Source organism: Pinus tabuliformis, chromosome 8 (assembly GCF_031772625.1).
Source record: "Pinus tabuliformis cultivar Carrire ecotype Pingquan chromosome 8, CPIR1, whole genome shotgun sequence".
In the NCBI taxonomy this organism is placed as follows: domain Eukaryota; kingdom Viridiplantae; phylum Streptophyta; class Pinopsida; order Pinales; family Pinaceae; genus Pinus; species Pinus tabuliformis.
Genome location: NC_142294.1, coordinates 816480748 through 816502646, shown reverse-complemented (window position 1 = coordinate 816502646; position 21899 = coordinate 816480748). Strand labels below are relative to the sequence as shown.

Here is a 21899-nt window from a genome sequence, read left to right as displayed (position 1 = left end):
GATTGGTCGAATTATGGTTGCGCCTCTGTCTAAATCCTCATGCCCCCTCTTCGCTAGGGTAGGGGGTCTAGAATTGTTTGTGTTTTTGTTTCTACTATAATTGCTTAGAGCCGAGGCACGGGGGGTATTTGGAGCACCAGGGAGGATTTGGGTATCACCATCCACGGTCTCTTTGCTTTACATAAATTTGAAACAAATATAACAAACCCAGGGTCTATGGGTAGCCAATATGCCTGGGAGATGGACTGTAGCCAGAAAGGGATAAGGTTGTTTCGCCAGTCATGCATGCAGTCTTGTGAATGTCATAGTACAAGAGAGGCCATGGGTCAGGGTCATAATCTACATGGTTGGGCTGTTAGTGTCCTTAACTCAAGTCAGGAGGGGATTTTATGGACATGGGAATACAAAATTTAATATGGCCATACAAAGATTTGGAGGATTTCATCACCCTCCAAAGCCATCCCACGTCCTCCTCCAAACACGGGTCTGTGGCTCTTAGTCCCTCTTCACTAAAGTAATCAGGCAAACCCTTAACAGAAATTTGAGTGTAGGTATGGTGAGGTTGTTGTCTCTACATAACAGTGGTTTGGGTTTAGGCCGGGGGCATGGTTGTGCTCAGTCCAGACCCACCAGGGATCGTGATCATGAGAGCTTTCAGCGTCTGAGCAATTGGGCAGCTAATGCATATAGAATGGGCATCCATCCATGACCCCGCCAATCCATTAGTGAATGGGAGGCAGATATTCATGCTAGGAGGATCCCAATGAGCAAGAGATTCTGGACGATTTCAAAGACATTATCCTAGACCCAGGTGACACGTAGGGAAAACGCTAAATGTTCCTACAAACGCATTACATATACTTAATGTTGGGCAAAACATTGATGTTGCCTCTTACAGGTAGCCCAGTATCCTCAGAGGAGATGCAAAATATCCACAAAGAACTTCAATTGATTCAGTGTCAAATTTAGTAACAGAATGCTCATATGGCTGGTATTGAGAGGCAAATTCTGTGCATACCACCGACATAATAACCGGGATTTAGTGTTAAAGATTCAGTGCCAATTAATTCTTCTGATGATTAAACTTTCTTAGATGCATAGTCGGGTTTTTGTGGTTATCTCGTATAGGCTTATAGATATTATAGGCTATAAAGATAATTATGCTCATTTAAATTTGTTGGAAAATATTAGATAGTTTCGATTTTGGACGGGCTATAATGCAACCAAATGGTCAACAGATCCAGTTTCCCTGCACAGATGTAATGTCTACTACAATTTTAAGTAATAGAAAGGTACCACCCAAAAAAAAAAAAAAAACTCAATGCACATATAGCTCATAGTGTTTTTTACCTGAAATATGTGGTTGAAGTACAAGTTCTAAAACATGCGGCTAATGTATCTATCAAACTTGTCCCTCCATGACATGCCTCCAAACTTGTCTAAATGCTTGGTTTAATTTTTTTTAATTACATAGTTGATATTTAAAATCAAATTCATTTTGTTTAATAAAAGTAAAATTCATTGAAATTTTGTCTTTAAATGTGTTACATTGGAGAAGAATACCATGGGAAAAACTATGGGTTATCAAAACCACATGTGGGTTGTCAAAACTTGGAGTCCAATGGTAAAAGAAGAATATCGTGGGAGAAACTGTGGGTTGTCAAAACCATGAGAAAAACTAAGGGTTGTGAAAAGTTGGATTTGTATAGTTTAATTTATTTAACTTTATGATAGTTAAAATTATAATTATTAAATAGGATACATTAAAGAAGAATACCATAGGAAAAACCTAGAGTCCCATAATTTAATCTATTAACTTTATAATTATATATTATAATTATAATTATTAATTTCAATTTTTTTATTTTATTTTAATTATGCAAAGATTTGTGCCTCTTATTTAAACTATGGGTTATCAAAACCATCAGTGGGTTGTCAAAACTTGGAGTCTGATAGTTAAAGAAGAATACCATGGGAGAAACCGTGGGTTGTCAAAACCATGAGGAAAATCATGGTTGTGAAAAGTTGGATTTCTATAGTTTAACTTATTTAACTCTATTATTATATAGTTAAAATTGTGATTATTAAATAGGCTATATTAAAAAAGAATACCATGGGAAAAAGTTAGAGTCTCATAATTTAATTTATCTAACTTTATAATTATATAGTTAAAATGATAATTATTAACTTTATTTATTTATTTATCTTAATTTTTAACTATGCAAAGATTTGTGCCTCTTATTTAAACTATGGCTATCAAAACCATCTATGGGTTGTCAAAACAATGAGAAAATCCATAGGTTATGAAAAGTTGGATTTCTATAGTTTAATTTATTTAAATTTATGATTATATAGTTAAAATTATAATTATTAAATAAGCTACACTAAAAAACAATATCATGGGAAAAACCCAAACTATAATTTAATTTATTTAACTTTATAATTATATAACTATAATTATAATTACTATTTCTTATTTTTATAATTTTAATTATGCAATGATTTGTATCTCTTATTTTTCCTAGTTTTTTATTTTTATTTTTATTTTTTATGTAATTTGACCAAGAAAAAATGTTTACTTAACATAAGAGGATAAGACAACACACCATCTCTTACATACTGAAGTGGAGAGCATCTCTTAACGCAATTACTCCCCAAATTGAAATTGCGGTCCAGGTACAGACTTAATCAAAATCCTAATCACTTTTGTCCAAAAAAAACCAAACAAACTAGGAATTAGAAACCATGTGCTCAAAACTAATGGCTAAAAGCATAAGCCATAACCATTGGCAAGTACAGACTTAATCAAAATCCTAATCACTTTTGTCCAAAAGAAAAACAAACAAACTAGGAATTAGAAACCATGTGCTCAAAACTAATGGCTAAAAGCATAAGCCATAACCATTGGCTGGTTTTTTCAAATACATCGGGTTATTTTCCTTTAAAACACCTACAATGTTATTCACCTCCTTTCATATGAAGATGATAGGCATATGACGGTGTTTACTTCTCACCTAATGTCATGATCATGACACTTTGGTAAAGGTGCTATCTTATTTCTAGTGTTAGTGTGGCTTGCTATAGACACTCCTAAAATAATTCTTTTTTCTTTCTAATTTTGTGTGCAAGTCATTTCCATTCTTCTTATCTCTATTATTTTGAGTATAATTCCCCTCATTTATAACTACTACAATATAATATTAGAAAATTCACTATGGTCGTTGATTGTTTATCTTACTAAAATAAGTTTAGCGGCCCTAAAATGGTGACAAAATAGAGTTGAAATAAATCATCTAAAATTTCCATTCATACTTAACTTTCAAAATAGGTTAGGGCCAACTTCTCAAAATTATGAATACTGTTATCACAAAATATATCACATTAGTTGAAATCCCTCACAAGGTGTATAGAATTGTGGAACATTAGAAGGTTTGCCTCTATCACGAGCAACAACTTCCCTTGATTTAATAAAAGACAAGTCCAACATAAAGGAGACTTTCTTAATAGGACTTAAGGTTCCTAAGGCAAGATACAATCAATTCTAAGTTCTCCTAAGTAGCTACTCACTTCACCACCAATGAAATATATTAAACGAGTTATGAAATAGGTGGTCACTCAAGCTAAATTCTAGATTTGAGTTTAATGTGATTTTAAGTCTATTTAGAGGCAATCAATTCTAAGTTCTCCTAAGTAGCTACTCACTTCACCACCAATGAAATATATTAAACGAGTTATGAAATAGGTGGTCACTCAAGCTAAATTCTAGATTTGAGTTTAATGTGATTTTAAGTTTATTTAGAGGATTGATCAAATTATATCAAATGCAAAATTATCTCCAAACAATGCAAATATGAAAATTCCTAATGGTCGTAAAACTTACAATTTAGGTGAAAATTATAGTAGAAAACAAGTTACAATAATAATATATTTTAACCCCTTGAATATGTTATAAAATAGTAAAGTTTGGGGCTAAACAATGGATAGATATAGTGTTTATCCACCTTGTAAAATGGGAAAATTAAGAGGCCTGTAGCAACAAAGAATATGAAGACATCCAACCCTAATATGTTTGTAATATAAATTAGTAATATTATTTATGATAATACAATGATTTTTTTTTGGATATAGAACATGTACAAAACAAAAACATCTAGGGTTTGTTATGGATGAAAATGTATATATGTGGTAAAAAACCCTAAGTTTGCTCTAAAACATAAATAAAATTTAGATATATAAAATTATGATTGACTAATAAAATTTGGATTTATAAAATTATGGTTGACTATAACGAATAAAACCACTTCCTACCATTGTAATAGGGCATATGGGGTCAACTAAAAACTCTTTTGATATGATGTAAGTACATGTAGGGTGATATCTACGATTGTCCACTACAAACACTAGAATATTCTGCTATTGCCTTATTATCTTCAAGATAATTTAAGTGAAGATACTCCACTAGTACTCTTCCAAGACCTTTGAAGAAGCGGTTTGTTCAAGAAAAATATGAAGACAATGCACCGCTATAATTAGAAAAGTACAATCATGATTGTCCACTACAAACACTAGAATATCCCCCTATTGCCTTATAATCTTCAAGATAATTTAAGTGAAGAGACTCCACTAGTACACTTCCAAGACCTTTGACGAAGTGGCCTTTTCAAGAAAAATATGAAGAACAACTATAATTAGAAAAGTACAATCACACTTATCATTAGCAAAAAAAAATCAATAATATTAAGTGAGACAACCTATTTAAAAAATTGTTTCATCTTCAAAACCCTAGCCATGAGCATCAGTAAAATTTGGAATGCAAAAGTAGAACAAAAAAGGTAAAAGTGGACATGTGATTGATCCATAAACTACCATGGATATTCTACTCGACAATTTGTCTCAACGAATTTGATAATATTATATTAAAAATTTGAAATTCTACAAAGTGCCACATATTCATGTCAAGCAAGGTGATTCTCCTCATGTTTCTCGGTTTGACCTAAACCAAGTGAATCATCACTTGATTTGGGTGTTGAAGAAGACCATGTGTATCTTTCTCGTCAGCCTAAAAATGATTTGTCATAGATGATAAAAGGTTAGAGTAAGTCCCTTTTGTTGAGCATATACCTCCCCTTCCAAAGTAAAACACAATTTTATACAAAAAATCACAAGGCAATTCAAAAGCTAATTTGAAAACAAATCAAATATAAGGGTGTCACTCCTTATTCAACTCTGAAATCATCCATCATGACAACATCCTGAATGAGGTTAATATTAGACTTCAAAATAACTGAATAGGGGATTGAACCAACAAAAGTTCTTCATAAAGCAAGGTAGAATTTGTTGGTTTAAAACCCCCTTTCTCTAGCTTAAAAGAATGGGAACTATGGACGGGTATCCAAGAATAGAATTACGTTTCACCCAACAGTCGATATCAAAAGGACATAAATTATTCAAAGATGAACCTTACATGAAAATTTAATTATACAATTTGTCTTCTCCTAACTCTGTGTGCTTGCATGTTGCACGTGAAATAGATTCCATGAAAGGAAGCTTTTCAATTTCAAAAATGAAATTATAGTATTGTATGTCCCCTTAGTTTTTATTTCGAAGTTTCTCAGAACCAAACTGTATGAGGTTGATCTACAATTTCCGCAGAGCTCCTTTATTCATAACCATTTCAAATTTGTCTTTATAGATCTCAACCTCACAAGTTTCATGACCAAAACCTTTTACAAATTTCTCCTCTTTAACTAGCGCTAATCATAATTAAAGCACTTAAGAACAATGCATATTCCCCCTTCCAAATCAACAAGGCATTCCAAGCCCGGTACCCTCCCTCAAATCAAACTTTGACCCTCCCTCCTCAAGCTCTAGTTTCGCTTTTGTGACCTCTGTGGTAATTACAACACTAATTTCGACCTCCAATAACAGTGATTACAGACCCTAATTATGGCCTTATTTGAGTAATCTAGTTCAATGAATTTGGAGCTAATATATTGACAGAATTTGGCTAATATTTCATTAAAGGCAGTTTGGATTTGTTGGAATATTTTGATGTAACTTTGACGGATAAAATCTCTCTCATAAGGAAATAATTTTGGGTTTTCCCCTTGTGGGTTTTTCCCTAGCTGTGAACCTAATCCTAGTGTCTCTTGTCTCTTGTTTATTGTTTATTGTCTATTGTTCATTGTCTACTGTGATCTCTATTTATTGTTCGTGTTGAAGAATTAATGGTTGAAGTTTTTCATGTATAACTACTTGTTGATCAATTTATAAAGAAGGAATTTTTTGCATCAATAAAAGTAGTTATCACCAATCACATCTCTAAAATATTAGCCCATAATAACATTAAAACTTTTTTCAAACTCTACAAGACTTTAAAACAATTATTCTAATCTCCCAAAGATCAATTTGATCCATTGTCGGTTTGTAGGGTTTATAAAATCTCATGCTCGTCCATAAATTCTTATATAGGGCAAAGTTGTAAATTTGTAAAAGCCCAACTAAATATACATATAGTTGATACTGCTCATAATCATTTTTCAAAATATGCCCTTGCTAAGCACTGTTGGGTTGTGTTATATTCTTTCTTCGACTAGCTTCCCTAGTTAAACAGAGGGTTAGAGGGGGGCGGCAGCCCCCCCTGTCTAGGGGGTTTGAGGGGGGCAGGTAGCCCCCCTCTACGGGATCCGGGGCAACGCCCCAGGGAAATTTTTTTGGACCCTATATTAGGTGGGGCGAACCTATCTATGGTTTTGTGCATGGTTTTCGTACATGGTTTTGGGTGCGATGGTTTTTGGTCCATGGTATTGGATGCTTCAACATGTATATATATGTATTGTAACATTGAAAGGAACATAATGAAAAATCAATCTGGTAGTCCCGATTTTGGGATCCAGGGGAAGATCTTTGTGTATATGTGTTTTATGTGTTATGCTCTCGCATTGTTTATTTTCTGTTCTTAGAATTTTTATGCAGGTAATTTTTGTACGGGGATAAAACCTACAAGCACTCCTATAATTCTAAGCACCTTATATGCTTTGACCAAGCAAAAATCATTGCATGTGCTCCCTTCTATTCCACTTGAATAATTCGTGAAGCCCTCAAAGTCGAAAAGCACACAAATAACTTTAATAAAAAATATGGCTACAAATTAAGCCAATCTTCGAATCCTCTCATTCAAAGCCTTAATCATTGATCTTCCCCTCCTAACCCTCCACCTCTTTATTTTCTAATTATTTTCTTAATTGATTCCTTCACCCCCCACCCCCACACTTACAACATTGATGTTTTTCAACATTTCTTTCCTTCCTTATGGTTATCTTGTTCTTATGTACTTATTTTTCTTATTTATTTTAACCCCCCTAATCCCTTAATCTTTTCTCCATCATATTTTATCTTCTCACATACCTTCCTTCTTAATTCTTTTTAAATTTCTTTTCATCAAATGTAATAACTTAATCATTATATATTATCTATTCTTGATTTAATTTCTCCTTGAGCCTTCCTTCCCTATCAAATTAATAGAAATATTTTTTTATTAGTAAACCCCTTCCCAACTTTCATCTTTTTGATTATCTGCGTTTTTTAATGTTTTATATTTTTTTTTACTTATTGTAAATTATATTTTATTAATCTAACCAACTAATTTATTATAATTTATTAATTACAATTTTTAATTTGAAGGATAATAATTTATTTTTTCCTAAATTCTTAGTCAAATTTTAGTAAACTAACATTCTTCCTACCTCACTCGCATTTGTATTAACCTAATTGCACTCTTTTCTAATTATCCTGCTTCATTTGGTCCTTATGGATGGCTGGAGTGTCCACTCGAAACGTTGGACAAATCAGCGTCATACACAGTAAAGATCTCCAAAAAAATATTTACCATTAAGAAACCAAAAAAATCAACCAAGAACATCAACCACCTGATCCGTGAGATAAGACCATTGTGCTTATCAATCCTCAAGAAAACCCATAGAAAATCATGACAAGAGAGACTATTCCAAAGAAAAAAAATTGTGAAGTGTTTATATGTAGTCCCTAACATCTATCCTAAACACAAAAAAATGTGAAGTGAGTAACCGTAGTTACTCAACATCCATGCAAGTTGCAAGTTATCCCTGAAATGCACTTTTACCACTCATGCATATGAGGGGAAACAATGACCATACTTGGTTGTTGGCTTCATGTTACCTATTATTACAAATTTGTGTAAGACATGGCGAAAGGGCCAGATCCTCCTTCAAATTGAGGTTCTAGGAGGATGAAAGCATATAGGTTTCAAGGAAGGAGTGATGTCTCCAATGTGGTTGATTCGAGTGTATATATATTGGAATAGGGTGAAGTTCAAACCATGAGCATCAACGCCATCTAATTTTCCATAATTGTATTAAACCTTATATTCATCTATGCATGGTCTCTCAAAAAATGTGAACATTGGCGACAAAATGCCTCTTTTAAAGAGGCTCGAGCGACCTAGACAAGAATTATATAAGCATTCTTGAGCCCTTTGAAGTGACAACAAAACTTCTTGAAGGTTTGTATGGTTCATTTTTTGATAATGATAGTAGATATGTCTAAATGGCTATGTTTACTAACAAATTACATGCTTTATACTAATGTAGAAAAGAACAAAAAATAAACAATTCCCATGTTTTTTTTAAGGTAAGCACGTTATTTGATTAGTGGGTTGCTATGAACCTTAAATCCACAATATCATAGTAAACTTGAATTTAACATGGCGGTCATGGAATTAATCCAATGCATACACATGATCAAGGCTCTATGTTCCACGGGATTCTATGCAAAATTTTGAATGCAAACAAATGGAGAAGTTCACCACCCTATGAGCCAAAAATATTGTTGTCTTTTGGTTCTAGTTTTGTTAGGAACATATAACTGATATTAATCATAATTAAAACCATTAAAAACAATGGATATTCCCCCTTCCAAATCAACAAGGCGTTCCAAGCAGCCCATTACCCTCCCTCAAAGCAACCTCTGACCCTCCCCCCTCGAGTTATGGTTTCACTTCTATAACATATATGTGGTAACTACATCACTATTTTCTACCTTCAATAACAGTGATTACAGACCCTAATTTTGGCCTTATTGAGCAATCTAGTACAATGATTTGGAGCTGATATATTGACAGACTTTGGCTAATTTCCATTAAAGGCAGTTTGGATTTGTTAGAACATTTTGATGTAACTTTGATGGACATAATATCTCTCTCATAAGGAAAGAATTTTGAGCTTTCCCCTTGTTGGTTTTGCCCTTGTTGTGAGCCTAATATTAGTGTCTCTTGTTTATTGTCTATTGTTCATTGTCTATTGTGATCTCTATTTTTTGCTCTTGTTGAAGAATTAATTGTTGAATTTTTTCATGTATAGCTACTTATTGATTAAAGTTTAAAGAAGGAATTGTTTGCACCAATAAAAGTAGTTATCACTGATCACATATTTAAAATATTAGCCAAGTATGACATTAAAAATATTTTCAAACCCTACAAGAATTTAAAACAATTATTCAAATCTATTAAGGATCAATTTAATCCATTGTCGGGCCCTAGGGTTTAAAAATCTCTTGCCCGTGTGGAAATTCTTATATATGCCAAATTGGTAAATTTGTTGAAGCCTGACTAAAAAACATATAGTCAATACTACTCATAACCATTTTTCAAAATATGCCCTTGCTGAGCACTCTTATAATTCTAAGCACCTTATATGCTTTGACCAAGCAAGAATCCTTGTTTGTGCTCCCTTTTATTCCACTTGAATTATTCATGAAGCCCTCAAAATCGAAAAGCACGTAAATAATTTTAATCAAGAAGATGGCTACAAGTTAAGCCAATCCAATCTTGGAATCATTTCATTCGAAGCCTTAATCATTGATCATCCGCTTCTAACCCTCTACCTCTTTATTTTCTAATTATTTTCTTAATTGGTTCCTTCACCCCCCACCCACACACTTACACCATTGATGTTTTCAACATTGCTTTCCGTCCTTATGGTTATCTTGTTCTTCTTTTTTTCTTTTTTTCTTTTTTTCCCTTGGAAAAAATTGTAATTTTCATTATAATAAGAAAATTACACGTTGTATATGTATATTGCATATGTTGTAAAAAGAGGCAGAGTATCTGTTCAACACTTAAAGAGATTCCAGAGTAGCAAAAAAAGATGCCTTGATCCACGCAAGGAGGCATAGATGTTCCAATGTAGCAAAATTTTAGTCAAAATAACTCTTAGAAAAGAGTACCTTTCAGTTATGTGTCTAATAATTTAAAAGCATATATGAATATTTAGAGATGATAGCTTATGATAAAAAAAACATATACTAGGCTCCTTGAGAGCCCTTTAAACAGATGTATCTATGTACAGCGGGTGATAGTATTGATAATGAGTCTCGTCCCTCTATTCTTGGATCAGCCAGATGTCGGGAGGCATGTCTGCAGCTTCTTTGGATAAGATATCGACAGCGGTATTTCGTTTCTTGTAAATGTGATAGCATACAAAGGAGTCAAAAGAAGTGATAAGTCGAAGTGCCTCATCCAGGATCTGTCTCAGAGAAAAAATTGAACAAGTTGATTTTTTATTTAGCCAATCACAGATAACTTTTGAATCACCAAATAATTGAAGATCTCTACAGTGTTTTTCCAGTGCAAATTGAATGAGAAATTTGGTTGTGGATAGTTCTGCATAGTTGTTTGTGACTCTTCCCAAGCCCATTTGCAGTTTGAAATAATAGGAGTCCGATAAGTACAGTAAGGCCCCTCCCCCGTAGCCCTGCTCTTGAGCAGAGCCATCAAAGTAAGCCCAGGGAAGCAGGTGGTTGATGGATTTAGGGACAATGGTTCTGGGCTGGTGAATGACTTCCTCTTCAGGGATAATGTTGTAATCATGCATAATACGGGCCGAAATGGAAGGCCAGTGGGGCGAAATATTCTGAAAGATGAGGTTGTTGCGAGCTATCCAGAGAGCCCAACAAATAAGAAGGGGGAGATTCCTAGATTTAGGTGGGGCTGCACTAGCCCACCAATTTATCCAGGCCTCATGAAATGACTCTCCCTGCCATCTGCTCCGGGTGGTTAAGAAAGAAGAGGACAAGCTCCAGAGGTCCTTTGCAGCCTGGCATTCCAGAAAAAGGTGATCCACGGATTCATTATTGCACTTACACAGACAGCACCAAAAAGGTCCATGCTGTGCGCACTTAAGGAGGTTATCCCCTATTGGGATCTTGTTTTTAAGGATTGACCACATGAGGAGTGGGGTCCTGGGGAGGACCTTGAGCTTGCATAAATTTTGCCACCATGGCTCGAGAGCTTGAGGTTTGTATTTTTCTGCTAGAACCAAATAACCCTCCTTAGGGGAGTATTTCCCAGTTTTTGCATGTGCCCATATTAATTCATCTGCCCCTTCTTGGATTCTGATTTGTGCTCCAGTTAAAGCCGTTGTATAAGTTTTCCAGGTCTGTTCCTATTGCGAAGGAATGAGCAGGCTTCGAGCTTTATCTTGTTCTTATGTACTTAGTTGTCTTATTTATTTTAACCCCCTAATCCCCTAATCTATTTTCCCTCATATTTTTTCTTCTCCCCATACCTTCCATCTTAATTCTTTTTAAATTTCCTTTAGTCAAATGTAATAACACAATAATTCTATCTAATGTCTATTCTTGACTTAGTTCCTCCTTGAGTGCTCCTTTAATAGAAATATTTTTTTGTTAGTAAAACCCCCTCCCAACTTTCAGCCTTTTTTAATGTTTTATAATTTCTTTACTTTTTGTAAATTATTAATTTTGTTAATCTAACCAACTATTTTATTATAATTTATTAATTAAAATTTTTAATTTGATCAATAATAATTTATTTTTTCCAAATTTTTTATTCAAATTTCAGTAACCTAACTTTCTTCCTGCTTCACTCGCATCATCTATATTAACCTAGTTGCACTCTTTTCTAATTATCCTACTTCATTTGGTCTCTAAAGATGGGTGAAGTGTCCACTAAAAACATTAGACAAATCAATCTCATACACCGTGAAAATCTCAAAACAAACATTTATCACTAAAAAATAAAAAATAAAAAATAAAAATCAACCAAAAACATCCACCACATAATCCATGAAAAAAGACCAATATATTTATCAATCCTCATACAGCCATGAAAAATCATCACAAGAAAGACCATCCGAAAGAAAGAAAGAAAATATTAAGCGTATATATGTAGTCCCTAAACATCTATCCTAAATATAAAAAAGTGGATAAAAGAAAGAAAAAAAATTAAACAATTCCCAGATTGATTTTTTTGTAACTTAAGCACGCTATTTGATTAGTGGGGAGCTACGGACCTCAAACCCACAATATCTTAGTAAATTTGAGTTTAATCCAACTGAATTTAACATGGCGGTCATGGAATTGACCAAGGCTCCATGTTCCACGAGATTCTGTGCAAAATTTTGAATCCAAACACATGGAGAAGTTCACTACCTTGTGAGCCAAATATATTGCTGTCTTTTGGTTCTGATTTTGCTAGAAGGAATGAAGGGTGCTCTCCAGGATTAAGGCTAAAATGAAGACGGATAAACTTTGTGCTGGTTTTCATCTATTTCATCTTTGTCCATTGCCCAAGGTATATACGAGATCATTCTTAGGAAAATTCTAAGTGCTGATTTTGAAGATTAGATCACATATTTTGAGAATACGATAGGTAATGCACATTCCTTAACTGCAGATCTGTATATTGCTCTTGCTGATGTGAAGCCCCAATTTACAGCACATTCCTTAACTGCAGATCTGTATATTGCTCTTGCTGATGTGAAGCCCCAATTTACAGATTCTAGAAGGGCCTAGTCAAAACTTTCCCACTCGTTGGAAATTGGCTGGCATAGAGAGTTGGAAATGGGGACAAAATTCAAAGTTATGATAAGAAGGGACCGTTGAGTGGGTTTTGCTGGAAATCCTCTGATTATTAATTTTGAATAAGCAGTGTAACCAATTTCTGGCAGATGTAACAGAACCAGATGTTTCCTTAATTTGAAACCAAGGATGTAGCAGACCCAGATCTTTCCTCAATTTGGAACCACAGATGGAAAATAGCAGATAGTAAGGAACTTTTGGGAGAGGAGGCACACATTTGGAAACTCTTCGTGCAGAGACTGCAACAGGATGCAATAAGGTCGAGCAGTTTAGGAAGATAAAACAATCTAAACCAGAATTAGTTCCTCGGCAGGTACACTGCACGTTTAGGATACAAGCTACATTCTTGCAAGAGGTATGAGGGGAGATGGATGGTGGTAGAAACCATTTGGAAACTAAAAGCTCCTTTAAAAACTAGTTTTTTCTTTTGGTTGTTCAATTCTAACATGTCTTAACATGGAAAGAATGTAAGAGTTATCTTTTGGTTATTGATTTCTAGACATGTCCTTTTTTTTTCAGAGGAAAAAAGCTATATTTGTTATATTGAGATCATATAAGCTGTCTGATAATTACATGATTACATGTATGCGCGGTCGATAAGAGGCCATCGAGCATATTGGACGCATCGAAAGATATTCAGACGATATTCAGACGATAGAGCACAATGGAAAGATATAGATCTTAATAGATCATTTACATGGAGTGAAAAATCATTATATCAGAGATAGAAGGAAAGATTGTAAACAAAAAGCTGGTATGAAGAGATCAAAAAACATTTGGAGCTGCCCAATGGAGAGACCGGCAGCCAAAAAAGAGCCGACGACAGATGTTGACTAATCTGGAGGCAAGAAACTAGTGATCATGGAAATGATGGACTGAAGATGTGGATGGGAGTCCTGGAAAACACAACTGCATCTCCACTTCCAGACGTGCCAAACCGTGAGAAGGAAGATAGCATGCCACAAGGGTCGCTGAGAAGACCACCAGAGAAAGGCGTCCTTAACCGAGGAGAAGGGAGGAACAGAAAATCCATAGCTGGATGACAACTCGAGCCAAATAGTGGTGGTGATGGAGCATTGGAAAAATATGTGGATATTCGATTCCAACTCCAGCCGGCAGAAACAGCACTGACTAGGTCCCTGCCACCCTTTTGATTGAAGAACATCCCAGACAAGATTCCTGTTATGAAAGAGAAGCCAGCCAAATAGAATGGACTTGAGGGGGCAACTGGCTTTCCAGAGGATTAGAGGGAAGGGGGAGGGAAGGATTTCTAGACATGTCCTAACATGGGAAATATGTAAGAGTAATAAAAGAACATAGAAAAGAAGCCAAAAGATGGAATTATCCTCACACCAGCAGAGCACATACAAACACAGAATCGTTAATAACCTAAATGTAAAGATGGAAATATTTCCACACCAGCAAAGCACAAGCGAACACAAAATCGTTAATAACCTAAATGTAAAGAAAGAAAACATCGACATTATCTAATTTGATTTGTTTGGGTTGGAGGCCGCGCGAACGCGAGCCTCCGCTGCCACAAATTATGACGTGCACTCTCCTCAGTGGGAGATGCTAGGTAAACCCCCCTCCCAAGTGCAATGGAAGTGGTCTTCCTTGGCCATCGACCTTCTTGATCATCGATTGACCCCGCCCAGGTAAGTATGTTTAATTTCTATGCATATTCCCTATTTATACCCTTCCTCCTCTAACGCTGCATTCCCCCATGGGAATATCGTCACACCCGTAAATATCGTCACACCTACATACGAAAACAGAAAACATGGGCATTTAGAAAATGAAGAGCATTAGCGGATTATCTAACTTGTTTTGTTTCGGTTGGAGGCCGCAAAGTCAACGGAGTCAAAAAATACAGGGTCATTTCACATTTCCCGGTCCTGTAAAACGTAAATACCTTCACACCTGTACATATCGCCAGACCTACATGCCGAAAAAGAAAATATTGGCATTACTTGATTTGTTTCGGTTGTAGAAAATCTATCCAACTTTGATATGTTTCTGTTGGAGGCCGCGCGAACGCGAGCCTCCGCTGCCACAAATTATGACGTGCACTCTCCTCAGTGGGAGATGCTAGGTAAACCCCCCTCCCAAGTGCAGTGGAAGTGGTCTTCCTAGGCCATCGACCTTCTTGATCATCGATCGACCCCGCCCAGGTAAGTATGTTTTGTTCTATCCCATTTTCCCGCTTTATACCCGCCCTTCCCTGTCTTTTCATTCACGAGTTTGCATGTGGGATGCAACCAGATTGTTTCTTTCAACTATCCTAATATAAAGTTAATTTACAATTATTATTTTCACTTTACAAACACAATTTTATATACATATAAAAATAAAATGCATGGTGGAAGTGATAACAATAAATAAAACCTAGTGACGTGCATATTCCTACATGGCTATCAAGAAAATAAAACCAAAAATTTCAAAGTTGTTCATTGTCTCTCGAATTAATGGTTGCAATGTGAGTCTCAATTACTATGCCTATGCTTTTAAATTGTATGGTTTATTGTAGGAATGGGGATTTGAAGTTTTCTAACATCCAATGAGCATATTGTTTACAAGTTGGAGAAATGGTCATCACCATTCTAATACTTAGAATCAACTGTCCACATTTATTAATACTTAGAATGAACTATCCACGTTTATTAATGCAAATGGTGTAATTGATGTAGACCATAGTTAATGTGCATAACACTAGTGATTAAAATGCTTGTACAAGGGGGAGGCACGGCTGGGAGGGGCATTATTCAGCCCTAAGGAAAAATTGTATCGCAATATGCTTGGCGACGTGGTCTAGCAACCAATACCCACGCTAAGTACCTTGCTCTATGGAAGGGTTTGGAAATAGCTCTTGGAAATAAATATTCAAACTAAGGGTTTTTGTTGACTTAATGTTTGTTATTCGACAAATGATCAAGGCCAAGAAGGTGCCAAGTTCAGACCACCCTCCCATTCTCCAAAGGACTATCCTAATTGCCTCTTAGTTCTAGTAGTTGGAGTTTTTTCATGTGTATAGGCATTAAATTCGATGGTTGATGCTTTCGCAAAAAAAGGATCAACATCGTGACAAGGCATAATAGAGTTGAATCAAAGTTTTATTAATTTTGCCCCCATCCCTTAATTATGATTGGAATCACATGATGCATTAATTTCATTAATGAATATGTCATCATAAGAAAATTGTTTCGAATAGGTGTGAGGCCATCTGCCTCCTGCTTAGCCTGACCTTTGGCTTGAATGCAGAGAATGAAGGGAATTTGGAACCTCAATGTTCCTTCCTGATGTCTAATGCTCTTCAACGAGTGGTGCGTCAATACAATTTTCCCCAGTGCAAGGCGGTCTATGTATTTAATTTGTTGGTGGGAGTTGGTGTGGATCACCTCGACCATGGAGACTCATTCAATGTGCAGTGGGATGGAGTTAATTTTGTTCTCTGGTTGTACCCGTCATTAGTCTATTATTTGTCTTTCAATGGATCTTGTTCAGGCTTTGGAATTTTTACTTCAACTGAGCTTATGGTAGGGTCTCAAATTTGGTTATTTAAAGAAACAATTAGCCTTCTTGAACTATTGTGTGTTGTTGATTCATGTTGGTTCTAGTAATGATAAAAACTTGTTTGTGCGTTAGCTCATTGGGTGTAATGGCTCTATACTGAAATAGTGGAACCCTTGTCAATTCTAGAGAATTTCAAAGCCAGTATGTTGCTTCACAAGTTATTGGATTCAGTCAAAACGTTGTTGGCAACAATGCAAAAACTAGAAGATATGGTAGAAAGACAAAATCAATCATTCCAACTCTTCTTGGAAGCCAAGTTAGCCCAACAACATAGCAGTCTAGAGCAATTTCTGAATGGTTTGTGCATGGAGGTTAATTATACCAATGCTTGAGTCTCTGCTTTGGAGGACTTCAAGCATGGCGACACTCAACTCGACTTGGGGGGCATTGAATCCAACATTGCTCTAACAAGGAAAAAGACTTGCCGCTCATGGGGGTCTGGTACTTCTGGACTTGGCCTTTGCTATAGGATGGGCTCGTTGTTTAGATATGTTGTTTTTGTAGATTTTTTATACAATTATGAAGATCTATGTCCTTTTGTAAATTTTCTGTCAATACTCAGGACTTTTTTGCGAATTGCCAGTAGAAATGTATCCAGTGTAGTAAGGAAATGCAACGTTAGAGATGGCAATCATACTTTGTGGACTAATGAACACTTCTTTTGTCAAAAATCAGAAAAATTGTGTAATGGTTTTATCCCATAACCCAATTTTTATTAATATAAAATCCTTACCCTTTCCTTTTAAATAAAAAATAAAAAGATGCTTGTACAAGATTACGCATTCATAGAAGCACCTCAAACTAGATTTTATAAACAACATTTAATTGTATTTTGTTGGTGAATAGATGAATTTACTTAGATCTATTTTGATAAAGAATGTAACAACATCAACTTAACACACTTTGTAGACTCAATAGTCAAATCATTGTGGTGAGGGAATCTCCTGCCCCACCACCAAGGGAGCCCTTGTCCCATTAACCAGGGATATCATACTATTATGCATAGATATGTCCATTTGTCTAGTTAAGCTATCAATTAAATTAGAGCATCATTATACATATTCGTGTGTTGGTGGTGGCATTGGTGCTTCAAGTAATAATGGAGAAGTTACTTGATTAATACGAAAAGTAACTTTGGAGTTGGCTTCAATCGATGCTTATTGAAACCTTGTTCGAGGCATTAGTGAAAACTATCAAAGATGATGAGCATTGTAGTTTAATTTGGTTACCTTGATACCTTTTTTTTCATGCAGTGAAGGTGATGTTTTTGAGGATTTGGGGCAACGTGAAAGATGTTGAGCGAATCATATCATGGAAGAGGGGTTTCCTTTTTACAAGCTAAGTATCTAAAAAGCGTGTCTTTATATGTTTCACATGAAATGTGTACAACAAATTTTGGAATTTTATTAGATGTAGCGTGAAGCACTATTGTCGAATATAGGAAGCCTAGTTTCTAGGACTAATTTAATGTTTCTTTTGAGTTCATGAAGAGTGATCTCTTTAAAGATAGATATAGAATGTTCTATGAGAATTTACACACACACGCATGGACAACAATACACATGAATGATAAAGAGTGGTTTGGTTTATTAAATGATGTGTTGTCTCATTACGTAGTAGGCGAAGGGAGTACATTGCATAACTCCCATCTACCTAACTATTAACAACTACTTTAATGAAGGGGTGGCAAGAGCGAGAGGAGTTATCCTATGCCCCAATGAACAAATAGAGACAATACACTTGGGGGTTGGGAATGACTTCCAACAATCAAGTTGAATATATTGCGCTTTGGTATGGATTCAAAATATATTTGGCCAAAAAAATCACCAAAATAATAGTATAAGGAGATTCAATTATTGTTATACATAATAAGTGGAAATCCAAAGAATTACAAAGTGCAACTTCTCATTCCATCCTGCAGAGGATCCTTTTGCAAATAAGTAATATTGAGAAAATTGAATTATATCGTGTATATAGACAGATGAATACAATGGCAGACTTTGTGGCCATTAAAGGTATAAAATTGGAACAAGGGAAACTAGAAGTGGATCATGGGATGTTAAACAACTCACCCATTCCATGCCCATTGAAACTATTTATTATGGCTTACATAAAGAAATTAATGGCCTTCAAAGCTGAATAATTGATCAAAGCTACAAGGTATATCTCATCTGCACAACTCTCTCTTCAAGAATGCGGGTTACAACTCAAAAGTTGACATGCATTAATAAGGATTGGGGGCGCTCATTAATGTTTTAGCCACACAACTCGAAAGGAACATACCCTTGTTAAAACACACAACCATCTATCGTTCTGAGGCAGTGAAGCGAGACAACAAGTAGCATCAAGCTTCAATGCGACACAGTTGGAATTCATTAATACATCCGTGGGATGCCTCATTCCTGCTTATGTCTTCATTGTTCTTAAGACTATCATTAATTCTCTTATTCTTTTGTATCATGCAGCTAACATTCCGCGACGTTTCTCAAGACTCAATCATGAATATGGTAACTTCACTCCACAATAACTTCAGGAGGCATCTAAGGAGAAAATGTTGTTATATTTTGTGTTGTGTGGTATTCCAGTCCTGCACGCATTCTTGTTAAGCGTTTAAAGCCGTGAATAGAGGTGGCCACCAGTCACAGAAGCTTGATTCGTGGAGCACTAAAGTTCAACAATGGTGAATTTGGGATACCAACCTTAGGAGGATGAACATGTTAAAACTAATAGACTATTGGCACGGATTCAATCGAAGGATTGTTGCACATCATCCAACAAAAGAACACCACGAAGGAGTAGGAGTGCAAATCATATCAGCTTCTCATGGATATTAAGCATGAATTAATGCAAGGGAAATTGGAACAATTTATGTCGGAAATTTGAACCAGGCTTATGACTTTAGACATCAGGGTGGCTAAGTTTGAGGAGAATGTCAGCGGTGGTGATTAGTTCAATGTGGGAGTGGTTGGTACCAATTGAGAACCTAACAAGAAGAAGCCTAAGCACACTAGGGAGATCAGAACAATAGGATGAGGATGCGGATATAATTGCATGGCGAGGCTAGCATACCAAGAGTCTTCTTTAATAGATAGATATACTACATTTTTTAATTTTGATGCTATGTAGATTTAGAATGTTTCTAGGATTTTTTTGGCTAGTATATAGCTAACATCTATTTAAAATAGTAGGTAAAAGTCGCCATAAAATAGATTTTCCATGTTTTAGACTTTTGAAAGCAGTACATATTTGGAACATGCCAAAAATATGTAATGGTCACTGGCCCAATTTCTAGTTCTTCCTTTTAATATAAAAATCAATATATATTACTTTGAAAAAAAAAACTTATTTAATGACTACATAAAATGTCCTGACATTTCATCACTTTATTAGTGAGTGTTTATTATTCATCTAAGTCCTATGTTCTAAACATGACCATTATCTCCAACATCCTTCCATAATGATCATTTTAAATGCTTTTTCAAAATACGAAAAGACAAAAGCTTAAAACAAACAAGATATTTGCAATCCATAAGATGAGATTTTCAAACTAGTGATTGGAAGTGAACTGTATCTCGCAAGGTTGATGAAGCACAATCTACATCATCATCCTTTTTTTAACCATTAATTGACAAGTGGAATGAGAGCTAATATTGGTTGAGTAGTCAATCTTTCCACCATTGACATCGAACCTGGTGTGTTTATTGATCTTACCTTCTCCACATCTTGATAGTCCAATATATAAAGATTTTGTGTTTTCTTTTGTAAAGAAGCACCATCATCTTCACCCTCCTTAAGGGTCTTCTTCTTGTGAATTCAATAAATAATGCATAATACACTTGTTGTTTGCCTTCTCTTTTTTGTTGATTTTGACTAGTTTAAATAATAACATCATCTAGGGGTTCAATTCTTAAGTTTCATCTCATGAGGAATCTCTTTCGCCTAGGAATTATGGCTAAATTTTTAGTGAAATTGCAACCATCTTCTTATTGAACTAACCTTGCATTCTCAATTTCTATATATCAAAATAAACAAACCATAGCAACAGTCTTTTCCCTATTCTTGTTGACAATAAAACACCAATTAATTTTGAAATTTATATGTGATTGTGTGTTATGCTTTGTTATACCACTTATCAAAAGTGGTTTTTCCTTCAAATAAGGAACATACTAATCATCTTTAGTCATTGTCTTCTTACCTTTTTCCCAAGGGTTATCTTCTTACTTCTTAGTTGAAGTAGGACATTTCCTTTTCCTCTAACCTTATATTTTTCTTTGCCACTCAATACATTATAATTGGACTGAGATTTATACTCTAAAAAATCAATATAACAATCCATATTGTTAGTAAAATGTTTAGATGATCATTTATCACCTTAACAATCAACTTTATCGCTCTTTGAATCCTTATCACTAGCAATGACCACCTGTAACTCTTCCTCCTCCTTTTGTTTAGCCACATTAGCAAGTTTCTTTTTGAAATGATCATTGAAAGAATGCTTTTCAATGTTCTTTTCACCTTGCAACTTCTTCCTACAAACATTAATTATATGCCATAACTTTCTACAAAACAAGCATTTAATTACTTTTCTATTTCAATTGACTCAAAAGAGTCATCATCATTCTCTTTGCTATGTTTATTGCCCTTTCTCTTAAACTTTGTTGCAAGCAGTATCTCAAAGTACTAATTAGCATTATTATTCCCAAATTACTTTTTCCATTTCTTTTGTTGCAAAAGCTTAGTGCTCAAGCACCCATATGCCATATCTTTATTAGTATTAGTAATGTTCAAAATCTCATTAAATTTGCATCGGGAGAAGGCAAACTTTTGAAAGTTATATCCATTGTATCTTGTTCATCTATTGTAACAACAATTGATTACAATTGATCTCTAATGTCCTTGGTTTTTAACAACTGATCTCACAAGGAATTATCTGCTAAAGGCTTTCCAATGACAATGTTGGCATAATGCCTTGCCATGTTTTCAGATGCAAGGCATTTTGTCGAAGTGTAACATTACATGTTCCAATTATTGATTGGAAACCTTAATAACTAAAGACTCGCCCTTTCAAATTCCATCTTAGTGATGCAATTTCACCTTAATTCTATTGCGCTAACAAGGTTATTGTTGGTCAAATGTGAGTATTGAGTCAAGGAAGACTATCATGATGTGAGCATCCAATTAATATTTAGAGGCAGCATATCTTATCCAACAAAATATATTAAGTGATGACTGTAACAATCCTCGTGAAAAGTTCATGTAATAAAAGTTAATAAAGGCAAAATAAGACCACAGATAAGGGACACATATTCCAAGTTGAATGTTGGGCAAAGATATCCTAGTGGGCATCACTGGATGTGTGTTTTGGGTAAGGAAGTTGGCCAAGGCTAAGGCAAAGGCATTAAAAGGCAAAA

At 35.1% G+C, this 21899-nt stretch overlaps 2 non-coding genes across 2 annotated transcripts; both read right to left on the bottom strand.

Moving 5' to 3' along the window:
- Positions 1–14421: 14421 nt before the first annotated feature.
- On the bottom strand, positions 14422–14581 carry LOC149238079 (U1 spliceosomal RNA). Its single transcript, XR_016246842.1, has one exon. It is a non-coding gene; the product is annotated as a U1 spliceosomal RNA (small nuclear RNA).
- Positions 14582–14937: 356 nt separating this feature from the next.
- On the bottom strand, positions 14938–15097 carry LOC149238078 (U1 spliceosomal RNA). Its single transcript, XR_016246844.1, has one exon. It is a non-coding gene; the product is annotated as a U1 spliceosomal RNA (small nuclear RNA).
- Positions 15098–21899: the final 6802 nt, after the last annotated feature.